This window comes from Prunus mume, linkage group LG6, assembly GCF_029339155.1.
Source record: "Prunus mume cultivar Tortuosa linkage group LG6, ASM2933915v1, whole genome shotgun sequence".
Classification (NCBI taxonomy): domain Eukaryota; kingdom Viridiplantae; phylum Streptophyta; class Magnoliopsida; order Rosales; family Rosaceae; genus Prunus; species Prunus mume.
In genome coordinates this window covers 720987-729488 of record NC_142703.1, presented here as the reverse complement: position 1 = coordinate 729488, position 8502 = coordinate 720987, and the positions used below count along the sequence as shown (strand labels likewise).

The 8502-nt window shown below is 36.1% G+C and overlaps 1 pseudogene; it reads right to left on the bottom strand.

The window, feature by feature from the left end:
• Positions 1–1170: 1170 nt before the first annotated feature.
• LOC148915753 (uncharacterized) lies at positions 1171–5232 on the bottom strand (annotated as a pseudogene).
• Between the last annotated feature and the right edge of the window lie 3270 nt (positions 5233–8502).

Sequence of the window (8502 nt, the reverse complement as noted above, 5' to 3'; positions counted from 1 at the left end):
TCAATCAGTTCTCCATTTAGGAAAGCTGTCTTAACGTCCATCTGATGAAGATGCAGATCAAAATGAGCAACCAAAGCCATTATGACTCTAAATGAATCTTTAGTTGATACAGGGGAGAAAGTTTCATTGTAATCAACTCCCTCTTCTTGTGTGTAACCTTTTGCCACTAATCTGGCTTTATACCGTCTATTTGTCCTTGTGCATTCCTTTTGGTTTTATAAACCCACTTGCATCCTATAGGTTTGCATCCTAATGGCAAATTAACTAGTTTCCATACTCCATTTTTGCTCATTGATTCTAGTTGATTCCATGGCTGCGGACCACTGTGAACTTTTGTCACTTTCCATGGCCTCGCTTGAAAGTTGGGTCTTCCTCAGTATTGATGTCATGCTCTGATTCTTGCGGTAAACAAAGTAGTCATTTGACAAGGTCTGGCCTTTTAGGTCTCTGTGATCTCCGAAGTGTAAATCTGGAGCGCTCGCCGATCTGGAGCGATTCGGCTGATCTGCTCGCATTTCTTCGATTCGCTGATCCGGAGCCGATTCTGGCTGATATGGAGCCAATTCTGGCTGATCTGCGCATTTCTTCGATTCGGCTGATCTGGAGCCGATTCCGCTGGTTTTCTTCCATTTTCGTGAACTTGCCATAGAACTCTCCACCCCTATCTCGATCTTACAACTTTTATCTTAGAATCCAGCTGGTTTTCCACTTCTGCCTTGTAGATTTTAAACATTTCCAATGCTTTGGATTTTTCTGTTATCAGATACACATATCCATATCTTGAAAAATCATTTGTAAAAGTAATAAAATAACTGAAACCATCATGTGTATTAACTGGAAAAGGTCCGCAGATATCTGTGTGTATTATCTCAAGTAGTTTCTCACTTCTTATTGCCCCTTTCTTTCTGAGATTTGTTAGCTTTCCTTTTGCACATTCAATGCATGTTTTATCTTGTTCATGGTGATTAAGTGGTGGGAGAATTGATTCTTTGCATAGAAGATTCATTCTTTCTTTCGAGACATGTCCAAGTCTCTTATGCCATAGTGTGAAAGATTCTGCATTACAAGGCTGTTTTGAACTTAACACATTTATCATCTCTGTACTTTGATTTGGTAATATGCAGTTCAAACGAAACATTCCATTGATCAATAATCCATTACCAATAAAACTTTTATTTCTGAAAATGGAGAAACCAGACTCATCAAAATCAAACTGTAAGTTTGATTTTACAAGCTTGCTAACTGATAACAAATTCCTTGTCATAGAAGGAACATAAACGACATCAACTAATTCCAAAATAAAACCTGACTCCAACTCAAGACTAGCTAAACCAACAAAATCTACTCTAACTCTTTCTCCATTTCCCACGAACACCTTCAAGTCATCCTTGTTTGGCACCCTCTTTGTTTTGAATCCCTTTTCCCTTTTGTTTGTCCAACCAGCGCTTGTATCTTCTGCAATCTCTCTTTAAATGTCCAAATTTCTTGCAGAAGAAACACTTCAAACCTACTGGACCCGTGCCATTTGACTCATCTTTCCTTTGCTTATCTGTGTTCTTGTTTTTGGTCCATTCCTTTGGTTTAAACTTAGTATCCTGCACAAATACACTTGTTCTTTTCCTTTGTCCTTTCGATACTTTGTTCTTCCTGCACACATATACCTATCAAATCAGCAACTGACCATATCTCCTTCTGAGCAATATAAGTAGTTTTCAGTTGTCTAAAAATGCTAGGTAGAGAATTAATAGCAAAGTGCACCATCATGGTTTCATCCACATGGACTTTTAGAGCCTTGCTTGTTTCCTATCTCAACCATGTTCAGAATATGAGTTCTTATGCAGCCTTCTCCATTGTATTTCATATCTGTCAGCTGGCTCATGAGTGAACCAATTTCAGCTTTCTTGGATCCTTGGAAGTTTTCTGCAATAGCTTCCATGAATAGCTTAGCACTCTCGGTTTCAATATCGCCTCGACCTCTTCGAAATAGACCTCCTCATGATCAGAATTGCCATTTTGTTGGCCTTAATCCACTTTGCATATTTAGTCTTAGTCTCAGCAGATGCATCAATCGCAGTACTTGATAGAGCTTCATCAGTAAGAACCATCTCATAATCCAGAAGTCCAAGAGCAATTTCCACATCTTCTCTCCATTTCTTATAATTTGAGCCAGTGAGAGTTCGAATCGAGTTATGATTGACTGTACATGTTTAAAACAAGATAAGCACTTTATATATAAATTTCCCAGAACTTTAATCAAACATACTTAATCACATCTTTGGACAATGATTCAAGCATGCTTATTGACACTGGAAAACGAGTAGATGTGGATTTGAGCAAAAGATCTTCTACATCTTTAGACAGAAGAAAACCTTTCACTAATCCATATCTATCCATGTTCCATGTCGATCCACCATGATGCAAGACATATCAAATCACGACATCTTTGGACAGAAAGCCTTTCGACATGTTTTGCATCATGGTGCAAATTCTGATCATAAACCTTGAATATAGTGATCATGCAATGGTTGAGTCGCTTTGGCTTACTCAATCACGGCACAAGAACTGTAAGCAATGATCTGTAGAAAACTTTAAGAACATGATAAAGTTCATACTTTATACTGTTATCATGTTCATACTTTATAACTTAAAACTGTCAGTTATTTATTCTCAATTTTCCTGCACGAGTTTTGTTAGGTATAACATGATATAACTTAAGCTCTGATACCACATGTTAATTCCTTTAAAGCCATAACATGTTTAACACTAACCTGAGTCTGACATGGTCTGGCGCAAGAACTGGATGATGCTTTGGAGCAGATTGGTAGCGCAAGGTATAGAAGTTCTTCTCCTGAGAATCCGATCCTTATAGCTATAACTCTGATGGGTGAATTTCTGTTTAGCTGTGTTGTGTTATTCGGATCTAGGAGGGAGCCTTCTATTTATATGCATCTCTCTAAGTGTCTTGCCCATCAAGAAACACTTAGAGATATCCTTCATGCTATAGGATTAATCCATTTCAATCCTTGTAGAACTAGGAACCCTTAAGCCTTCATTATCCTTATTGAACACTGTTTCAGGCTTGCCTAATCGAGATAGGTTTTGAGTTCCTAATAAACAATAAGTCTTTGTAATCCTAAGTTGATTAGAAGATCACTTTAGTAGGTTTAATGTAATAAACCTTCTTACACATAGTTCATGTGGCAATACTCTTTTGTATCTAGCTTAAGTGATAGATTAAGACATGTGGCATCATCTCATAGGATGATACCAATTAAGGGCTGAGATTGTATTTCAGGTTGTTGAGTGAAGGATCTCCCTTCCTCTTCCATGTATAAAGGTAAACTCTCCACTGAGTTTGTGTGTGAATTTCCATTTTTGATTCCATCATTCTCTCTTTGAAACTCTCTCTACATTCTCTGCAAATTTCAAAGGTTGCAGAAAACCTACATTGAAATACACAGAAAACACACAAACATTAACAAGGAGGAGGAGGAGGAGGAGGGGAAGGTGGGATATATAGTATTCTTGTTCATGGTTTCAACTTCCATGGTCATAAGACTGCCCCCTTCTTTGTTTAGGTCATAGAGGGGTTGAGTTGGTATTTTCATGTTATTTTCGGGAATGGTTTTTACTACAAACTATTGTATGTTGTTAGTCGGTTGTATATGTACAGTGGCTTTGAACAGAGTGTTAGAAATACGTCAAAAAGGTCAATATGTGATATAACTTTATGGAAATTTCATCTATTAGTTCATAATTTGTAATTTGGAACTAAGCTATAAAAACCTATAGAGGACGGATGAAGTAAGCAACTATAATCTTTCGCACAATCTAAAATACATAGAAGATATACCTGACATCATTTTCCTTGAGTATGCAACCTCTGAACTTATTCAATGCATTAGCAACACGAGCAAAGGCACAAACGGCTTAAGGCTTCTGTTATCTCTCATAAACTATTTCAGCTCTCTCTTTATGATGAGATTAGGGCTAGAGATGTGTCTGATGAGAGCAGGGTCTTAAGCTTAAATAGGGCTACGTCAAGTTGTCTCTACTCATCACCAACAGTCAACTTGACTAACACTCTACGCCCATCAAAAAATAATTCACGCAAAAGGAAATAAATAGGACCCCTTTAATTGGCTTCAAAACTTTTCTTAATTCACAAGGTTTTAGGCCTTAATGTATAACCTAATTTAAACTCTTATCAAACCTTAATAAGTCAATGACTTGTCAAAATATAACTTATCTAGTGCACCGATCTAAATAGGAATATAACATTCTCCCACTAGATTAAGCATTAGAGTACTAAGCTTCTGTGTGCAGAAGTTTGATAATCTTTATTGGCCATGAGTTTAAAACAATTAAGTTCTTCCCTTCAAGCTATAGTGAAAAACGATTAGACAAAATGAACTATAGACAAGCACTGCTCTACTTTATCAATATATGACATTTATAATCACATAATGCAATATCAAATGACATGAAGCACCTACAAACATGAACCTTAACATGTACTTATCCGTAATGTGAATCTTTATATTTTTCAGTACATATACTCTTTTACAACTTAGCAAGAGTCAATCCACAATGTTATTAACACAATAGTATCTTAATAGGAACTATAAACTTACATACATAAAACAAAATGCATCATAAGTTTAAACAACTAAATAGTCAAAATGGTACAAAATTGATTTAATAATCAGAATAGTCAACCAAATTAACATCCTAAAATGCAAATTCCTTAATCCAGAAAACAACAAAATAAACACATTAGCAATCTATCGGAATGGAAAAAGACTCCCACTAGATTGCAACATCAAAGGCTTTGTCCTTATTATTCTCAAACCACTTCTTGTAACGCTTGCAATTCCTCTTCATATGACAATCTTTCTTGCAAAAATAACACTTGAATTTAGTAGTAGGAGTGACACCAAGATGGCTATCCTTTGGAGACTGATGCTGCTTCTTTACTTCCTATTTAGTAGCACCCTCATTCTCATGCTTCTTGATATTGACCATGTTAACCACACCACCACCCTTATCAACTTTGGTCCTATTCTCCTCAAGAACAATGATTGTAAGCATATCATCTATTGTCCAATCCTCCTTTAGGGTGTTATAGGTGGATTTCATCTGATCATAAGGCAGAGAATCAAGTGCAATATGCACTAGATAAGTCGAATCAATGGGCACTTTCAACTTGTTCAGTTTGGTAGCAATGTCCATGAGTCCTATGAGATGTTCTCTCACTATGCCTTTTCTTGATATTTTGTACGCCTAGAGATCAGGTTCTTGGTCTCAGCATTGTCTGATTCCTTGAATTTCCTTTCGATGGATTCCATAAATTGCTTGGCACTTTCTATTTCCTAAACTCCACCATAGATAGCTTCTTAAATAGTCTTCTTCATAAAGAACAAACACTTCTTATTTGCCATCCTCCAAGCTTCATGCACCCTTTTCACTTTAACGATGGAATTCGCAGCAGGTCTGGTTGGCTCATCATAAGTGAGAGCATAATCAATATCACTCATGCCTTCAATATCAAACGTCCATGTTTTGAAGTTTGATTCAATAAGAGTTCAATTTGGGAGAAATTGATTGAGGAAGGATTTGCAAAAGAAATTATAATTACTTCCTAAGAAAATCGATTCTCAATTTGTTAAAAGAAAACAGTTTTTCAGTTTAGCTTTAATTCACAAAACTAACAAGTAACAGCTGTAAACTTCCTTAATTAAGTATTACACCTTTATGGCAAGAGATTACTTATAACTTACAAACAGCTTACGTGTTATTTTGTACCATCATAAATAGATTATATGATAGATTCTATTTGTTGAAGAAACTTATCAAGTAATTTAGGTATGATACAATTCTGGTTATTTCTTCAGGGTTTGAGTATTCAGGTTTGGTTTTGTTATGAAAAATGTATTGATTCTCATAACAAAAACAAGTTCTTATCTAGCATAGAACATAGTCTAAGAGAAAATCCTAAAAAATTGTTGTGAATTGTGTTTTAGGGATTTTCGGTGTCCGTTTTTACTTATTATACCTTTCCGAATAGTAAAAAGAACTCACTAGTTGATGGTATTTTATATAAAAGATGTGGTTATTAAAAGAAATTGTGGCTTAAACTCTGTGTAGGAAGCATACTTACATAGAAGAGACTTCCGCATAAATAAAGAATCACATATGGGAGGGGAATATGAAACTCTTAAGGCTTATTAGTGACATAGTAGAAAAGTGTGATTGGATAGAGTTGACTTTGTTTTTTTGGTGAAAAAAATAACTTTAGTTCTTAGAGTTCACTTAACAAAATACTAAACTTGTTATTAATTTATCGGGAAAAATTTAGCGATGTCCATAAACTTTGAACTTTATTTAGCGTTAGCTCTCTTTGGTTTCGAGACATTTCACTTCATGCCAATGTCACTTTAAGAGTCAATTATGTTACAATTTTATGTGTTGGCCAGATTCTCTTATTATCTTAGTAACGCCTTGAATATTTGTGGAATTGTGATCCAGAATTTCTTGGTTGTTATAGAATGTTAAGCACCTCAGTTCCCCTTCAACTATATATTTTTTTACAGTGGTTTATTGTGCCTTTTTCTATGTAATCAAGTTCATGAAAGTTTGCAGAGGATACGTGAAAGAAAGCTTGTGAACTTTATTGAGTGGGGCCCTGCAAGCATTCAGGTGTTTTAACACAGTAAAAGAAAGTAAATTTGAGATCAATCTAATTTTTTTTTTTCCCCACACTGTCAGGATATTTTATATTTTATTTTCTGCTTTTCTGTGTGGGTTTGCTTTGTCTAGAAAGTCTCCATATGTGCAAACGGCCCATAGGGTAGGTATCTAATTCTTATTTGAGATTCTCTCTTTTGTCAGATTTCTATAATAATCAAGTGTAGAAACTCTCTTTCGTTTTTATACTTGCACTTCAAAGTTAATTTGAGCAAAATTTCGGATTGATGTTTTTATTTATAATAATGATTGTGTATGTTGCTTCTTTTTAGGTCAGTGGTCTTATGCTGGCAAGCCATACGAGTATTCGCCACCTTTTCAGTAAGGGTTTGAGCCAGTATATTTGATGTTAAGAAAGAAGCAAGCCTTTCTTGACAACTATCGGAAGTTCCCAATGTTTGCTGTAAGTTACCATCCCTATAACTGTTAGTATTACAGGAGAAGGCAATGCAGCAGGAACAGTGGACCCAAAATTGGCAGTATGATAAATCAGGTAAAGCTACCTCCTGTATAAATTTATCTGATTTTGTAAGACTAGTGTTTATCAACTTTCTCCTCGATCCCCCGTTGTCGTTTACTTTCATTTCAAACAAACTAAAAGCTGCCTTAGTGGTCTCATTTCTTTTGGTGTAGGTTTAGGGTTTAGGGTGAAGACTGATGCAGGTTAAGCCCTGGTGCCAAAAAGTACATTGGATGGAGCATTGTAAAATATGGATTAAATGTTGTGTTTGAGTTGTTCCTGAGTGAAGTGGTTTGTAATGTAAATATTTTGTGGGTGTTTTGATTTAGTTCATTATTAGTCTGTTGAAGCAAATATTATTTTAACTGGATCTTTTTGTGATTCCAGTTCAGATTGGTTCATGAATCCTGATTTATTATTAGCTGGTATATCATTTAGGGAGCTTCTACAATGAGGAGTTAAAGTGAGGAGGTTATTTGAGGAGACCGAACCGTCAAAACATTTAAAATATTTAAGTCCCATGATTTCTTTACATTTGTTGATGGTGAGATTTGACCTCCTCAAATAACCTCCTCACTTTAAGCCCTCATTATAGCCTTTCCGTATCATTTATTAGTTTGAGTACGTCAACCATGTGATTGGGCCTGTATGCCTTATAAAGCCCTAAAGTAGAAAAAAAGAGACGATAAGCCCAACAAGGTTATCTTCAACTCAAATGCTCATAACGGAAGCGAGAATCATGACATCTCACTCTTGCCCTAAAACCTAAATTTAGTTTCAAAAAATAGATAACAATCTCTTGTCCCAAGACAGGAGAAAGGAGAAAGGGTTTCATGAAACGCAAATAATATTATTTTGCTATTTTCGATCAAAAATGTTATAATACGTGTGATAAAAATATTTCCACATGGCGTTACATTATTGGCTAGATATAGCAAACCAGTGTTATCACTACTACATTTTAGTCTTTGCGCGACGAAAGGATATTCGTCGCGCAAAAATGATTTTAGTCGCACATCATTATGCGCGATGTTTCGTCGCGACATCCGTCGCGCAAAGTTCGTGAAGAAAGGATTTGCGCGATGAACAAATGTCATTCGTCGCGCAGTTTGCGCTCGTATAACAACTTCGTTTCAAAAACATTTGGGGACGACCTCATTGTCCGTCGCTGACAACATTTGCGCGACGAAACAGCGGTCGTCGCAAATTGCGCGACGGAATTGTCCGTCGCGCGAGCTATGAACCTTAGCGCGACGACATCTTATTCGTCGCGCATACACATCTTGCGCAGCGAA